Source organism: Martes martes (genome assembly GCF_963455335.1).
Source record: "Martes martes genome assembly, chromosome: 10".
Lineage (NCBI taxonomy): Eukaryota > Metazoa > Chordata > Mammalia > Carnivora > Mustelidae > Martes > Martes martes.
The window spans coordinates 105,079,472-105,095,169 of record NC_137898.1 but is presented as its reverse complement, the minus strand read 5'-3'; the positions used below and the strand labels follow the sequence as shown (position 1 = coordinate 105,095,169).

The window sequence follows — 15,698 nt, the reverse complement described above, 5'->3', positions numbered from 1 at the left end:
TGGGATCATGACCTGAGCCAAAGGCAGAGGCTTTAACCCACTGAGCCACCCAAGTGCCCTGGAATGCCTCTTTTTCAATACTAGTTGCTGGCACCATGTCGGCCTAATTGGGGGTCCGCTTGCATCACCACATCCTGATGAGACAAAATCCTTTAACTGAACTCCCTATTCTCAGGACTAGGAGACTGGTTCAGTGGGATATGGAGCATTCTTCCCACTCATCTTCTGAACTGTAAAAGTTCTTGAAAGTTTTCAAAGTGAGAATAAAGTGTATCAGATTATGCCATTCCAAAATTTGCTTCCAGACCCCCATTCCTTTTCTTAGCTTAGGAGTATAAACCCATGTATTGCAAGTGAAATTGGCAGGGCAAAAACACCTCTTGCTCAGCTAAGGGGTAATCGAGTGCAACCTTGGCCAGAGAGCCCAAGGATTTAGTTGGGCAGCTCTTGCTTTAGATCACATTCTGCAATAGCTTTAAGAGTCCAGGAGAAGTTCCTAATGATGGCCTCATTTGTGCTTACTCCCAGCGAGGGGCATATGTATCTGCCAAAGGAAGCAGACTTTGAATGTCAAATGCCTCCTGATAATTTCTGTTTGTGGCTTGGGACTAGGAAGGTGACAGCCATCAGCGCCAGTAAAACTTCAGGGTCTGTAGACTACATAGATGCCTTATGCCCCTTTGTACAGAGCCTTGGTGAAAGTTTCTCTGGGGTTGGGGTTGTTAACTAGCGACAGAGGAATGGACCTCTGAGGTTAGGGAACCTAACACGGTAGAGAGAAGGCTGAGTTTGTTCCAGAGTAACTTGGGTGTCGGAAATCGGGGAGTTGTTTGTGACAGGCAGGCCTATAGGATCAGCTGCACTGTGGCAAATCTAACCATATTTGGAGGTTCAATTACCTCCCCTCGCAATGGCCTGAGATGTGTTAAATGGCATTATTTTTCCAGGCCAGAGCCAGGCCCAAGGTAAACAAAAGAATCATAAAGATCTTCGTGGTGGTAGAATTTGGCAAAGGGTGGTCAGAAAGTGAAAGAGAAATGAAAAGAAACATTTTGATCTCGTATCATGAGAGGAGGCATTCTTCTTTAGTGTCTCTAGTTCATGGAATTTTTGAGGTCTCCAGCATTTGCACAGGACCAGATCCGGGAGAATCCTCCTTCACCTGTGAAATATGCAGCCAAGGTTTAACACACCGTGACCTGGCAGCGTTGTCAGTGGTCAAGAATACCCGGGAGGGTCCTTTCTATGAATCTCACTTTTGCAAAAACATTAGACTTAAGTGATAACTACCTGTAAATGCCAAGTTTAAAAATGTCTATGGAAAAAGACCTGAGAAGAGTTCGTTATAATGAAATTAACAAGGAAATTTGGTTATTTCTGTGACATTGGAGATAATAACTGGAATTATGGCTGATAACATTATCTCAGGACATATCTGATTTTTAGGAATCTCATACAATTTTTTACAACTCTTATATTAATAACATTAATATGCATCCATACAAATATAACCTAAAGGGTTTACCATCACTTGTTTGACAGTGCTTCTCATGTAACTGCACTGACCAAACAAACCTAATGTTTAAATTTCTCTTTTAGAAGGTGAAATACAAATCCTGAGATTTTCCAGGGATGCTCTGGGAAATCTCAAAGTTACTGTGAGGTCAAAAGGACTGAATTTAGAGTTTAATTTTGGGAAGCTGTCAACATGTCAAAAGGTTTGCACGTTTGACTAACAGAGTCACAGACCAGTGTAAAATAATAATCTATTTAATTCAAGTGACAAAAGAATATTTTAAAGGCAAATAAAGAAGGTTATGTATTCATGAACAAAACTCAGTTTTTAATATTGTAAGGACTGGGCTTTCTTAAGTAATAAAAGACCTGATAAAGATAACATGAAGCATAGTAAATTATTTTGATAAGATATAAAATCATTGCTTTCCAAGTAGACTATCCAAAAGGTTAAAAAGAAAACCTTTTTACAATATGTCATCTAGAGTAGACCAACGGTCCAAGGAAACTTGGTGCTGTTAACAGAGAATAAAAGAAATTCTAATTTTGCTGTGTAGTTTTGATATTAAAACTCATTAAAAGGGTACCTGGATGGCTCACTCAGTTGGTTAAGCGTCTGACTCTTGATTTCATCTTGGGTCATGATCTCAGGGTGGTGGAACTGAGCCTGGTGTTGGGCTCTGTGCTCAGCAGGAGTCTGGAACTCTCTCCCTCTCCTTCTCCCCCTCCCATTGCTCGAGTGCACGCCTGCTCTCTCTAAAATAAATAAATAAAATTTTTTTAAAAAACCTCATTAAAAAAAACTTTCAGTCCATTCCAATCTTAGCCAGCTTGACCACACATAACATTCCTTTCCCAAGATTCTTTTCCCGCAATACTTACACAATTTTTTTTTTAGATCCGTTCTTATTTTGTCTTACATTTTTTTCCTTTTTCTAATTCTGGAACAATCAGTAATTTTACTTGCCTTACCTATTTTTCACACACAGTTGTTTCCTCTCACCCTTATTATTTCCAAGTAGTTTTTGCTACATCTATTGATTAACATTCTTAACCTTTGGAATTCTTAATTCCTAGTGAAAACTAAGAAATAAGCAATTGTAGACTGTCACACTAGCATTCAGTGGACTGGCAGATTTATGCATTTTATAATTTCTAGAAATATATTCTTCCAAATAGTAAATTTTTTAATGTGGCACCAAACATGTTTACTAACAGAACCAAATATCTTTAGTTCTGTGAAAGGAAGTAAAAGTGGAAAAATCTATGTTTTAGTATTTTTTTTTTAAAGATTTTATTCATTTGACAGACAGAGATCACAAGTAGGCAGAGAGGCAGGCAGAGAGAGGAGGAAGCAGGCTCCATGCTGAGCAGAGAGCCCAATGCGGGGCTTGATCCCAGGACCCTGGGATCATGACCTGAGCCGAAGGCAGAGGCTTTAACCCACTGAGCCACCCAGGTGCGCCTATGTTTCAGTATTTTATTATGTTTGGAAATAATCTAGATTATAATGAATACTTGTCATTTGAATTATCTCCATATAACTGTAAGCTTTCAAGTTACTAAAAAGATTTGGAAAATATTTTTAAGTAGACATAGCATAAAACACAATTGTTGAACAGTTCATCTATAAATTTTTATCTTATTTCTATTGATTTACTTGTTCTTAGCAATTATGTTTACACTATTGTAAGTTTCATGAGACATTCAACAGCTAATCATGATGTTATTTTTCTTGCTGATAAATTCTGTTAACAGAGGTAACATGAGCTAATTTAACTGAGTAAACCTAGGTAGAATTTGTATGTCTACATTGTATTTAATGCTGATAACTATCTAAAGATATGACTGTTTGAATTAAACTGACAAACTTAAACTAGCTTTTATTTATTGAAGACTATTCTAGATCACATGAACTTGAAAAACATTTGGGTAGTTTCTATATTCCTGAGAGTATATTTAATTTAAACCAATCAAAGAGTTATCCACAAATTAATTTTGGCAGTATCATCCAGAGGTTAAAAAAAGCACACACATATATATAACATAAATACATACCTATGTATGTAGGTATACATACATATAGGTATACATATATATACCTATGTATGTGTAACACACATACGTAAATATATAGAAAGATACAAACATGGATCTTACAGCTTTTGTTTTAAAATTTTAGCCATGAGACAGGTGTGATCATGTAAAACTCACTAGTTTATTTTTAAAAAGTTGGATCCAAATTATGTTTCTGGCAGGTGGAATAAGTTCAGGTTAATTGCCCAGACAGCTTAAACTTTTCACTATTTGTGTTGAAGATTTTTAAGATTTTTTTATTTGCTTAGTTTCCAAGAAGCCTTTCTTTTCATTTTTTTTTCCTTCTGATAAAAATTACTTCTCTGAAGTCTTCGTTTCAAAGAGTTGGCCCTCATTTCTGAGAGAAAACAGGGTAGAATATTTATATCTCAAAGGCACATAAAAAAGAATGAAAGTTCCTCCAAGAAGGACTTTTGTTTCCTAAGACCAGAATTTTTACAATATCTACAAGCCTTTTGAGATAAATAGGGGAGGTCTGCAGACTGGTAAAAAGAATAGGTAGGCTTTTTCTGTTCTGTAAAGACTCAACTTTTAAGACAAGTTGTACAAGTTGTCCTCAATTTTTAGGACAGTTATTTTTAATTCCTCAAAGAATTGGGTTGCAAACTGAATGATAAGAGGGAAACCAAAAGATTCCTATGTTCTAGATTTAGAACTGTTTGTCTTGGGAATGTTTTAGTAAGTCTTCCCACAAAGGTTTCAGAATATTTTTCTTTCCTTCTGGGGACATAGTTTCATCTTAGCTTGGGGGAGAAGGTCTTTTAAAGAGTTCCTCTCAGGTTCTATCAGCTGCCAATTGGACCAAGTTTTGACCACAAAGCTATTTAAGAGAAATCTTTTTTGATATCTTGCCAGGTTTCCGCAAGGACAAACAGTAAATATTCCTGGCAGTATTAAACAACTTCATAGACACAAGACATGTCCCCAAAGAGGGTGCAAAATATACTACTCTCCTAAGACCAAAAGATAACCGAAAGACAGATAATTCCTCTGAGAGCTGCAACGGTTGGTAGGACCCTAGCAGCAAAAGGAATACAGCCCCCATCTCTGTCCAGCCCTATCTAGCTGGAAGTGGGGTGTGACTCACATTTCTATTCAGCCATATTTATGGGACCCTCAACCTGATTGTTGGCAGCCAAGTCCTCAGGACACAAAATGAGATAAACAAGAAGTCAATAGCTTTCTCTGAAAGAGAAAATATATATAATCAATGGGTACCGAAAAGCAAATTCATAAGTCACAACTCAAGATTCTCGATATTTTTACACATGTTTTCTACGAAGACATTATGTGAAATGTTATCTTTTTCTCTCAATCAGACACCACAGGTAGAGATCTGGGAGAGGTGCTTTTGATAAGAATTACCCTTTGGGGGGCGCCTGGGTGGCTCAGTTGGTTGAGCGACTACCTTCGGCTCAGGTCATGATCCCGAACTTCCACGGTCGAGTCCCGCATCGGGCTCCCAGCTCCTTGGGGAGTCTGCTTCTCCCTCTGACCTTCTCCTCTCTCATGCTCTCTCTCACTCATTCTCTCTCAAATAAATAAATAAAATCTTTAAAAAAAAAAAAAAAGAATTGCCCTTTGGGGGCACCTCAGTGGCTCGGTTGGTTACGTGTCTGCCTATAGCTCAGGTCATGATCTCAAGGTCCTGGGACTGAGCCCCACGTCGGCTCCCTGCTCAGTGGGGAACCTGCTGCTCCCTCTCCCTCTCCCCCTGCTTCTTCTCCCCCCGTCTCTCTCTTGCTCTCTCAAATGAATAAATAAAATCTTTAAAAAAAATTATCCTTCGCCAGCTTCTGCCAGTTTTCTCAGGATCCCATCTGCAGGATCTGGAGGGAGTAGGGTATCCCAGCAGGTCTCAATCTGGTCACCAGAAACTTAGAAGAGGAAAAATAATTTTCTCTCTTACCCTTTATGGTGAGTGCTTCCCTGAGACTTCTCTTTTCCTAGGGTACCTTTAAATCCCCTTTATGTAAGTTAAAAGTTCTCTGCTGTGGCCATTGCAATTTGAAAAAAAAATTTTTTTTTGAGAAGGTTGACCTGTTTGTTCATCCTTAAAACAACATTTTATTTACCTAAGACCTCGCACTAGACCTAGTCCGGGTGAAGTTGTGAGCTGTCCGGCCCCGACCCAGGTCAGTTTCTAAGTCAGAGCCAGCCCAACTCCGGCCAGATTCCAGAGCCGGTCTGGAGACAGAATTGCTCAAATAAAGTCTGAAAGCTTACGACAAAAACCTGAAGAGCCAGGATGAGGAAAGCCTAGAAGCTTCAGAGGCTAGAAGCCAGAAGTTCAAGGGGTTTGCCCGGTTGCTCATGTCTCCTGAGGGCTGTCAGGGGTCTCATTTGGTTCCCTCTTCGGATACTAAAACTTGAACTCAGTTAAAGGTAAACTGGGGCATATTAAATATTTGAGTTTGTTTGAACAAAAATTCATTTGAATCTGGCAGGAAGAGCTGTAGAAAATGAAAAACTTCGATGAACAGAACAGAAGGGGACAGGAAGATACTACACTAGGCACATTTCAGGGACGGCAAGGGTCGATTAGGCAGATGACCTAAGCGCGGAGAGTATCAACTGAATCATTTAAGATTCCATTTCGGGGCGAGCTGAAACTTTAAGTCTTGGTTTTGTGACATGGGGCTTAGCATGAACGACTCCATTTTGGGTCTGCTGTCTTTTGTGGTTGTTAGGGTTGGTTTTGTTTTTTTTAGAGAGCAAGCGAGCGAGGGAGGGAGAACATGAGGGGGAGAGAGGAGAGAGTGGAGGAGGGATAGAGGGAGAGGGGGAGAATCTCAGGTAGGCTCCACACTCAGCCCAGCACAGAGCCTCACGTGGGGCTCGATCCCACAACCCTGGGAGGAAATCGGCACCTGAGCTGAAATCAAGAGTCAGACACTAACCAACCTATCCACCCAGGTGCCTTTGTTGTTGTTGTTGTTGTTGTTATTTAAAAAGAACCTTATTGCTACATAATTTAATCAATTCCCAAATCAATGTCTCACCCAGATTCTACTCCTAAACCTGAGCTCTGCTTATGAACATTTCTTCAGAATGTCTCCACTTAGAATTCCTCACCCCCCCCAGCAGAGGCACATTAGCTCATACTAGCCTGTGGGAGCTTACTGTGCCGGTCTTCTCCCAACCCCGTGTGCCATGATGTCATCTTGAAAGGGGCCATGATGGGTAGATTTACAGGATGGGAGTCACCAAATGCTGTGAATGGGTCTTCTCCTATCCTTACTCCTCAGAGGCGGCTTAGCCGCACACTACTGGTCACAGAAACCTCAAGTCAACTTGTCCAATGGAATATTTTCTATTCTTTCGTTTCTTCCCCCCTCTCTCTCTGTGAATGGTTTCATGAATCAGAAAACTGGCCACTGTCTTTGACTCATTTAATTCTCTTGTGTTCATACTCAGTCGTCCTCAGGCATGATTGGGTCAATATGCAGAGACCACAGTTGTCCCTTTCATCACCAATAACAGAAAGGTAGTTAAGGAATGGAATGTTTCTCCCAGGGTTGTACGTCTAGTGCCCTATCACAGGCCTATGAAGGAAACTAGAATATGTCACCCCAAAATTTGCCTCTTTGACATAATTATTTTGAGCCACGGGAATTAATAGTATTGCAAAATAAAACAAAACAAAAGCAAACTAAAAACAAAACAAGAAAAACTCCCCCCAAACCGAAGGCAACCCTCATTTTATTGGCGATAGACCTATCAGTGCAGAGATGGTACCAGAGGAATCTACAAACAAACTTGTTCAACTAACCCTTACTTACCTCAGTTAGGAAGTTAAGGAAGTTAACTAGTAAAGGAAGGTAAGACGTACCTGGCCATAGTTTGACTAGCACTAGCCCAAACCCCTATGTCTTCACAAATCTATTGTTTGTCTGAAAGATGTCAAAGCTTCCTGTGCTGGTCACTTCTCTGGGTGTTGATTCTCTTGTGAAGCCTCCCATCTTGTAGTAAAAATTCAGTGAAATTTATGTGCTGATCTGTTACTCTGTCCGTTCACAGCAAACCAGTGACCCAAAGAGGGCGGAGGAAAACTTTTTTCCTCCCTGACACCGAAAAAGCACAATATTTTTGTTTTCCCAGCCTCCACTGTGTTTGGGTGTGGCCATGGGGCTGAGTTGTCTGAAGTGGAATGAAGACAAAGGGGGTGTGTCCATACCCTGGCCTTTCCCGTAAGGCCATGATATGGTTCCTTCACGCTCTCTCTTCCTACTGGATGCAAACTAAAGAGGGAAGCAGCCTGGCTTTGACCATGAGGATGATGACAGTGTCCTAACAGGGGTATTCTTAAAACTTCTATGTAACATGGGCCCCTTTGGTAGTCTAATGAAGCCCTTAGACTTCTTCTAAAGATAATGTTTTTAAATACATAATATGTATAGAATTGTAACAAAAATTAATTCTGTTGAAGAACAGTTATAAACATTTTAAATAATCTAATTTATGATATAGTTGTATAGCAAGTCTTCACTAAGACACCAAATATTTAGCAACCAAATCTAATATTTTATAATAGTTTTAAAATGACGTTAAGTGTGAGTGATAGTTCCAGACTCTGTAATAACGGAGTTGTGATATGAAAATATCTGTGATTTCAATTGGTGACTGGGCCATAGGTACTGTTAGTGCTACTATGATTTGTTGTCATTATTTAAAATTAAAGAGATTACTAAATTTCATTCAGAAGCTAGTGAATATCAAGATATAATTTGTTTTCCTATTCGAGTTTACAGACTTCCTAAATTCTGTCTATAGGACCATTTGGGTATCCTTAGCTTTAGGTTAAGACCACTGGCAATGAATGATAGAGCTTTCATGATAACTACCTGGCTTCCCAGATGATCTCAAGGAGCAGAACCTGCTTGGACAATTACATGAGAGAGAAATGAACCCCTATCCTGTTTGAATTATCATATTTTGGCAGTTTTTCCCCCCAGCAGTTCAGCCTGCCTACATCTATTATTAAGTATCTTTTCAATTTACAGTCTTTTTTCCATCATTACAATTGCTATCTGGTAAAGTTATTGCTGAGGTATTCCTTAGGGATCATAATAGCTATTCTTTTGTGACTTTGAGGTATATCTTGTATGCAATAGGTTCGTTCATTCTAAGTGAACACTTTTATGAGCATTAACAAATGTATACACTTGTATGTAAATCAGAGAAAGATACCATGATTTCACTCATATGTGGAATTTAAGTAACAAAACAGATGAACATAGGGGAAGGGAAGGAAAAAATAAAATAAGATGAAAATAGAGAGGTAAACCATCAAGAGCTGCTGAACTCTAGGAATCAAACAGAGGGTTGCAGAAGGGGAGCTGGGTGGGGGATGGGGAAACTGGGTGATGGGCATTAAGGAGGGCACTTGATGGAATGTGCACTGGGTGTTCTATGCAACTGATGAATCACTAAATTCTACCCCTGGAAACTAATAAAAAAAAATGAATCAATATGCAAAATTTTACTATTACCCCCCAAATGTTGTCATGCTATTTCCCACTCAATTCCATTCCCTCATTGCTCCCACCTATTATACTTTGCCATTTTTTGTAGTGGTTTTTTTTTTTTTCCCAGTACACATCCAGAACAAAGATAATTAGAAGTGGCCATACTGGGCAGCTCTGGCTTGTTCCCATTGTTAATTTCAAATTTCTCCATATTTGGTTCAATGTATAATGTTTGATCTATTATAGTTGCTGTTTTTAATGCTATTAGATTAAGGATAATCTCTTCTCTGAAGAAAGAAAACTGTCACAATTTGCAGATAACAAGATTTTATATACGGAAAACACTAAAGACTCCACCCAAAAACTATAAGAACTAAGTAAAGTTTCAGGATACGAAACTAAATACAGAACTCTGTTGTATTTTCCTACACTAATAATAAAGTAACCAAAAAAGAAACTGAAATAATCCTATTTACCAATGCATCAAAAAGAATAACACACCTACAGATAAATGTAGACAAGGAGGTAAAAGACCTGTTCTCTGAAGACCATAAGCCATTGATGAAAAACTGAAGATGACACAACCAAATGGAAGGATATACCATGCTCATAGATTGGAAAGGTTAATATCATTAAAATGCCCATACTACATGAAGCATTGTATAGATTCAATGCAATTCCTACCAATACCAATAGTACTCGTCACAGAACTAGAATAATCCTAAATTTATCTGGAACCACAGAAGCCCTGAATAGTCAAAGCAATCTTGAGAAAGAAGAACAAAGCTGGAGGTGTCCTAACCCCAGTTTCAAACACTTCTACAAGGGTATAGTCATCAAAACCGTATGCTACTGACACAAAAACATATGCACAGATCAATGGAACGAAGAGCCCAGAAATGAACCTATTCTTATATGGTCAATTCATGAAAAAGAAGGCAAGAATTTACAATGAGAAAAGGACAGCTCTTCGATAGCTGGACAGAATGACACTGGACCACTTTCTTTTTTCACAAAAATAAACTCAAAATGGTTTAAAGACACATCTGAACCCATAAAACACCTAATAGAAAACACAGGCAGTAATCTCTTGGATGTTGGCCTTAGCAACATTTTTCTAGATATGACTCTCAGGCAAGGAAAACAAAAGCAAAAATAAACTATTGGGATTATACCAAAATACAAAGCTTTTGAACATTGAAAGAAACCATCAAGAAAACAAAAATGGCAGCCTACTGGATATGAGAAAATATTTGCAAATGATAGTATCTAATAAGGAGTTAATGTACAAAACATATAAAGAACTCATACAATACCAAAACACCCCTAATAATCTGATTAAAAATGGGCAGAGAATCTGAATAGACATTTTCTCCAAAGACATACAGATGGCCAACAGACATATAAAGAGATGCTTGACATCACTAATCATTAACAAAATGCAAATCAAAGCCACAATGAGATACCACCTTATACCTGTCAGAATTGCTAGTATCAACAAGAAACACCAAGTGTTCGTAAGGATGTAGAGAAAAGGGAAATCTCTTACACTGCTGTAGGAAACGTAAATTGATGCAGTCACTCTACAAAACACTGTGATGGTTACTCAAAAATTAAAAATAAAAATACAATATGATTTAATAATTTGCCACTGGGTATTTACTTGAATAAAATGAAGACACTAATTCAAAAAGATATATGCACTGCTACATTTATTGTAACATCATTTACAATAGCCAAAATATGGAAGCAACCAAGGCATCCATTGAAAGATGAATGGATAAAGAAGATGTGGTGTGTGTGTGCACGTGTGCATGCATATGCATACACACACACACAGGAATATTATTTGACTATAAAAAGAATGAGATCTTACCATTCATGACAATATGGATAGACCTAGAGGGCATTGGCCTAAATGAAATAAGTCACACACAGAAAGAAAAATACCATGTATTTGCTCTTATATATAGAATCCAAAAAACAAAGGAAATGAACAAACAAAAGAAACGAAATCATAAATACAGAGGAAAAACTGGTGGTTGCCAGAAGAGAGTAATGTATGTGGGCTCTGTGTGTCTGTGTGTGTGTGTGTGTGTGTGTGTGTGTGTAATAGATGAATGATAGATGAATGGGTTTATGAAGTCCAAACTTTCAGTTATAAAATGAACAGGTCCATCTGTTAGTAGATGTTGAGTAGAGCATAGGGACTATCAATAATGTAATAACTATGTAAGGTGACAGAGGGTTACCTACTCTTACAGTGGGGGGCACTGTATAATGTACATGATTGTAGAAGTACTATGCTGTACGTGTGAAACTAATATAACATTTTATGTCCTGTATACTTCAATTAAAAAAGGAAGCTATCTTGTAAAAAACAGTTTGCTAAGTGTTCGATGCAAGTTGAATTAGTGGAAATTGAATTGTCACAGGCTTTTTTTCCCTGACTATTGACGTGGTTATATGATGTCTCTCCTTTATCTGTAAATGTTTTCTAAAGCTAGAGCACCTTACCTCGCTCACTTAAACCCAACTGGGTCATAATATATACTTCATTTTTATACATAAGTCTGTTGTACGCTTGGTGAGCGTACCGGTGAGTACAATAAAGTTTGAAAGTAATATGATAGGTTTTTTTTTTTCTTTCTGAAATTGTATATACCTATGTCCTAAATCCAAGCAATGCAGTCTGAGTACATTAGAAGACTTTTCAATCAGGTCCATAAAAAAAAAATCACTTGTAAAATTTTATTTCAGTTTCCTGTATATCTGTTTGTGTCACTGTAGGGAATTAGATGGACTCTACTATGTGTTGCTATGGAATGGTTAAGACATATACAGTGGATTGCAACTTAGGACATTTGCATACAACATGGAGGGTTGCTTAACACACTAGTAAGTGAAGAAAGAAATAGTATTTATCACAAGATTTTTTTACATAAATTAAAAGCATACACATAAATACAGTACAAGGATACTCACATATTCAAAGACACAAATAAAAAATATCTTCCTGCTTTTTGATGTTATATGACACAGCCTACTTCCCACCTGGGATGCCTTGCCCTGTACCAATCCAAACTTGATAGGCAGTCAGTCCCTAGTTTAGGACCCAGCTCTACAGAAATCTTTCCAGCATAGTTCTAGACCACATTGATCTCTCCCACATCCCAAATTCCTGTGACATATTTATACATTTTCTACCCTGTCAATGTCCTACATGAAACAAGGCAAAAAAAATATGATCAGTTGTGAGCAGGCGTTTTTGACAGCTTTCTCCAACTGGATATTAGGTGGAATGACTGTCTATATGCTTGTTCCCCATGGAACTCTGGGTACTTTGGATCATTGGTTATTAAAAAATTTTATTTTCAGGGTGCCTGGGTGGCTCAGTGGGTTAGAGCCTCTGCCTTGGGCTCAGGTCATGATCCTGGGGTCCTGGGATCGAGCCCCGCATCTGGCTCTCTGCTCAGCGGGGAGCCTGCTTCCCTCTCTCTCTCTGCCTGCCTCTCTGCCTACTTGTGATCACTGTCTGTCAAATAAATTAAAAAAAATCTTAAAAAAAAATCTTATTTTCATGCCATGTCAGGACAACTAGCCTGTTCTTGTCATGAAGACAAGCTCTTGCAAACATTTTTGTTTACTACATTTTTCTTCTGAACTTTCCCCTTTTCTCTTCCTTGAAAAAAGATTTTGGCATGGACACAGTCTTTCTAATTCCTTTTGCTTTGCTTTTTCCTCTCCACTACTCACCACAGGCAAGATTAGAGATAGTGAAGTCTTTATAGTTTTGCTTAATCACCTATTTCAATGACTTCTTCATCTGGATAGGTGGAAAAGCACCTGTGTTCTTAACTGTCTTTTGTGGCTGTACAAACTTATTTTTTCTTGTCCCTGAAGACATTTATTTTCATCTATTTGTATTCACTGTCACCTGGTTTATGATTAACCGAGGGCATAAATTTGAAAAGGCAATAAAGAGTAGCGCAGTTGGATGGTGACAGAAGGCTACCGGCTCTAACTGGGCTCTAACTGGGTGGGTCCCAGAGAATCACCCAGAAAATCTTTGAGATTCCTGTATCTCTCCCTATATTTTACTAGAAATCATTGTGATAGAAATTTCTGAGTTTTTTTTTTTAATATTTTATTTATTTATTTGACAGACAGAGATCACAAGCAGGCAGAGAGGCAGGCAGAGAGAGAGGAGGAAGCAGGCTCCCTGCTGAGCAGAGATCCTGATGCGGGGCTCAATCCCAGGACCCTGGGATCATGACCCGAGCCGAAGGCAGAGGCTTTAACCCACTGAGCCACCCAGGCGCCCAGAAATTTCTAAGTTTTAAGACAGGTCAGTCCTTGTGGTCATAGTGTAAAAATACCCCAGTGGCTCTACCGTGTGGAGAGCCGTTGCTCTGAAAACCTGGGGTCTAAAAAGAACCCCACTCAGGACACTTTGTTGGTGAACACCAGGCACGGAAATGGTGGGTGGTTGAGATATTTCTACTGGTTTGAAAAAGGTATAAAACAGGAAGGACTATCTGCTCTGTAGGATAGGGGAAGGGGGTATGAATCCCATCTCTGCTGAGGGGGCTTCAGGCCTTTCCCACCTAACCCCTTCGGTTTTGGTTTGGTTCTGTGACTATTCCTCTAGCTCTGAAACAGAACTCCAACTTCATCTGTCTCTTTATGCCTAAACCCTGCGCCAATTCCGAAGATTTGGTTTTGAAGATCCCAAGTGACATCTAGGTAGCCAACTTTCAGCCGCAAAGCCTCTCGAACTACCTGAGCTGAAAGACAAGTGATTTACTTATTTCCAAACTGTCATCTACCATGACTTTGGAAAACAAACAATAAAAATCTGCATTAATTGTCATGGTAATTGAAACTGTCTAGAATGTTTCAAACGCTTCCTCTCAATTTCTGTATGTATCTTGATGAGGACCAGTAAAAGCAGTCAGTGGGCTGGCGTGTGGACTGCATGTGTATTTCTGCGGACCATACTTTGAGAATCGCTGCTGTAAAGGAAAGGCTGTGCAAGAAATGAGGTGGTAGAAACTCGCCATAGGTCAGGAGGTTACAGTAGAAAAGTCTTCACAAGGGAGCATGAGAAGCCAGGACAGAGTTTATCTGAGCATTGTGATATTCTGATATTCCAGGTCTTTGACATAAGGCAAAAGCAACATTTACTCTATTTAAAATGTGGGTATGTGCATGATAATGAAGAACTAAATCATTAAAATATACAATGTACATGATACATTACTTCACTCATTTTGTTCATCCAGCATTTGTTTTATACCTATAATATTTTAGGGGCTAGTGATTCAAACATGAATAATAAAACATTATCCTTGATCTTAAGATGTTCATAATCTGGTTGTCCCAAGGTTATAATCTTTATGGCACTAACAGACTTTTTCCTAGACCATCTCCTCCTACCCAGGGGTTTATTTGCCTTCCCAGGCACTGTATTCCTACATCTCAACATTCCCCGAGGACAACATATCCTTCTGGTGACTCACCTTTCAGGTGTCAGATCCAGAATGGAGATGTGCCACTCTTGGTTCTTGATCCAGGAATATGGTCTAAGTAGAAGAAGTGGTTACAGAATAGAAAGATTAATTAGTCATTATGCTCCCCTAAGAGTTGCTTTATGCTAAAATTGCTATTACACCATCTCTTTTGTTTGTATTTACTACTTCCCCATTCTTCCACCTTCCACCTTTTTGTGTCCTTATGTTTCAGATGTTTTGAACAGCTTAAAAAGGGATCTAAATTTTTTAAAAAATATTTTATTTATTTATATGACAGAGAGAGATCACAAGTAGACAGAGAAGCAGGCAGAGAGAGAGAGGAAGAAGTAGGCTCCCTGCTGAGCAGAGAGCCCGATGTGGGGCTCGATCCCAAGACCCCAAGATCATGACCTGAGCCCAAGGCAGAGGCTTAACCCGCTGAGCCACCCAGGTGCCTGGGATTTAAATTCTTTAAATTCCAATCTACAAATCACGGATATTTCACATTAAGGAAACTTGATCCCAGGACCCTGGGATTGTGACCTGAGCCAAAGCCAGACGCTTAACCAACTGAGCCACTCAGGTGCCCCACTCATTTCCTTTTTTAAAAAAAGTATTTCCTTTGTTACATTTTTTCCTTTTCTGGTTTAAAATTAGATATTTCTTTATAAGCTGTTCTTAATTAAAAAAAAAAAAACAGTAAACTTCCATTTCTACTTTAAAAGGTGCATCTAGAATTTACTAGCATGTAAGGTTTTCCTGTTGCTACACTGTTATCACTCCAATCACTATTAGTTTGCTGGAGCTACCATAGCAAAATACTACAGACTGAGTGGTATAAACAACAGAAATATATTTTCTCACAGTTCCGGAGGCTGTAAATCCAAGATCAAAACGTTGGCAAGTTTGACTTCTTCTCTGGCCCCTCTCCTTGGCTTGCAAATGGTCCCCTCTTTGCTGTGTCCTCACATGTTCTCCTCTGTTCATGTGCCTCCCTGGCGTCTCTTCCTTTTCCTATGAGGACAGCAGTCCTATTGGGTTAGGACCCTACACAAAAGGCCTCATCTTAACTTAATAACCTCTTTAAAGACCTTATTTCTAAATA

At 38.9% G+C, this 15,698-nt stretch overlaps 2 pseudogenes across 2 annotated transcripts in view; both read right to left on the bottom strand.

Moving 5' to 3' along the window:
* The window catches only part of LOC308350960 (NXPE family member 4-like), a 113,352-nt pseudogene that overhangs the window by 37,104 nt on the left and 60,550 nt on the right, over window positions 1-15,698 (bottom strand). The gene's annotated exons all lie outside the window — the stretch shown is intronic.
* Window positions 1-15,698, bottom strand: part of LOC308350961 (NXPE family member 1-like) — a 73,026-nt pseudogene that overhangs the window by 52,828 nt on the left and 4,500 nt on the right. Inside the window, exons 2-4 of the transcript in view lie at window positions 15,458-15,607; window positions 14,603-14,665; window positions 2,103-2,271 (exon numbers count right to left, since the gene is read on the bottom strand). The product of the transcript in view is annotated as an NXPE family member 1-like (transcript). The remainder of the gene's footprint in view (window positions 1-2,102; window positions 2,272-14,602; window positions 14,666-15,457; window positions 15,608-15,698) is intronic.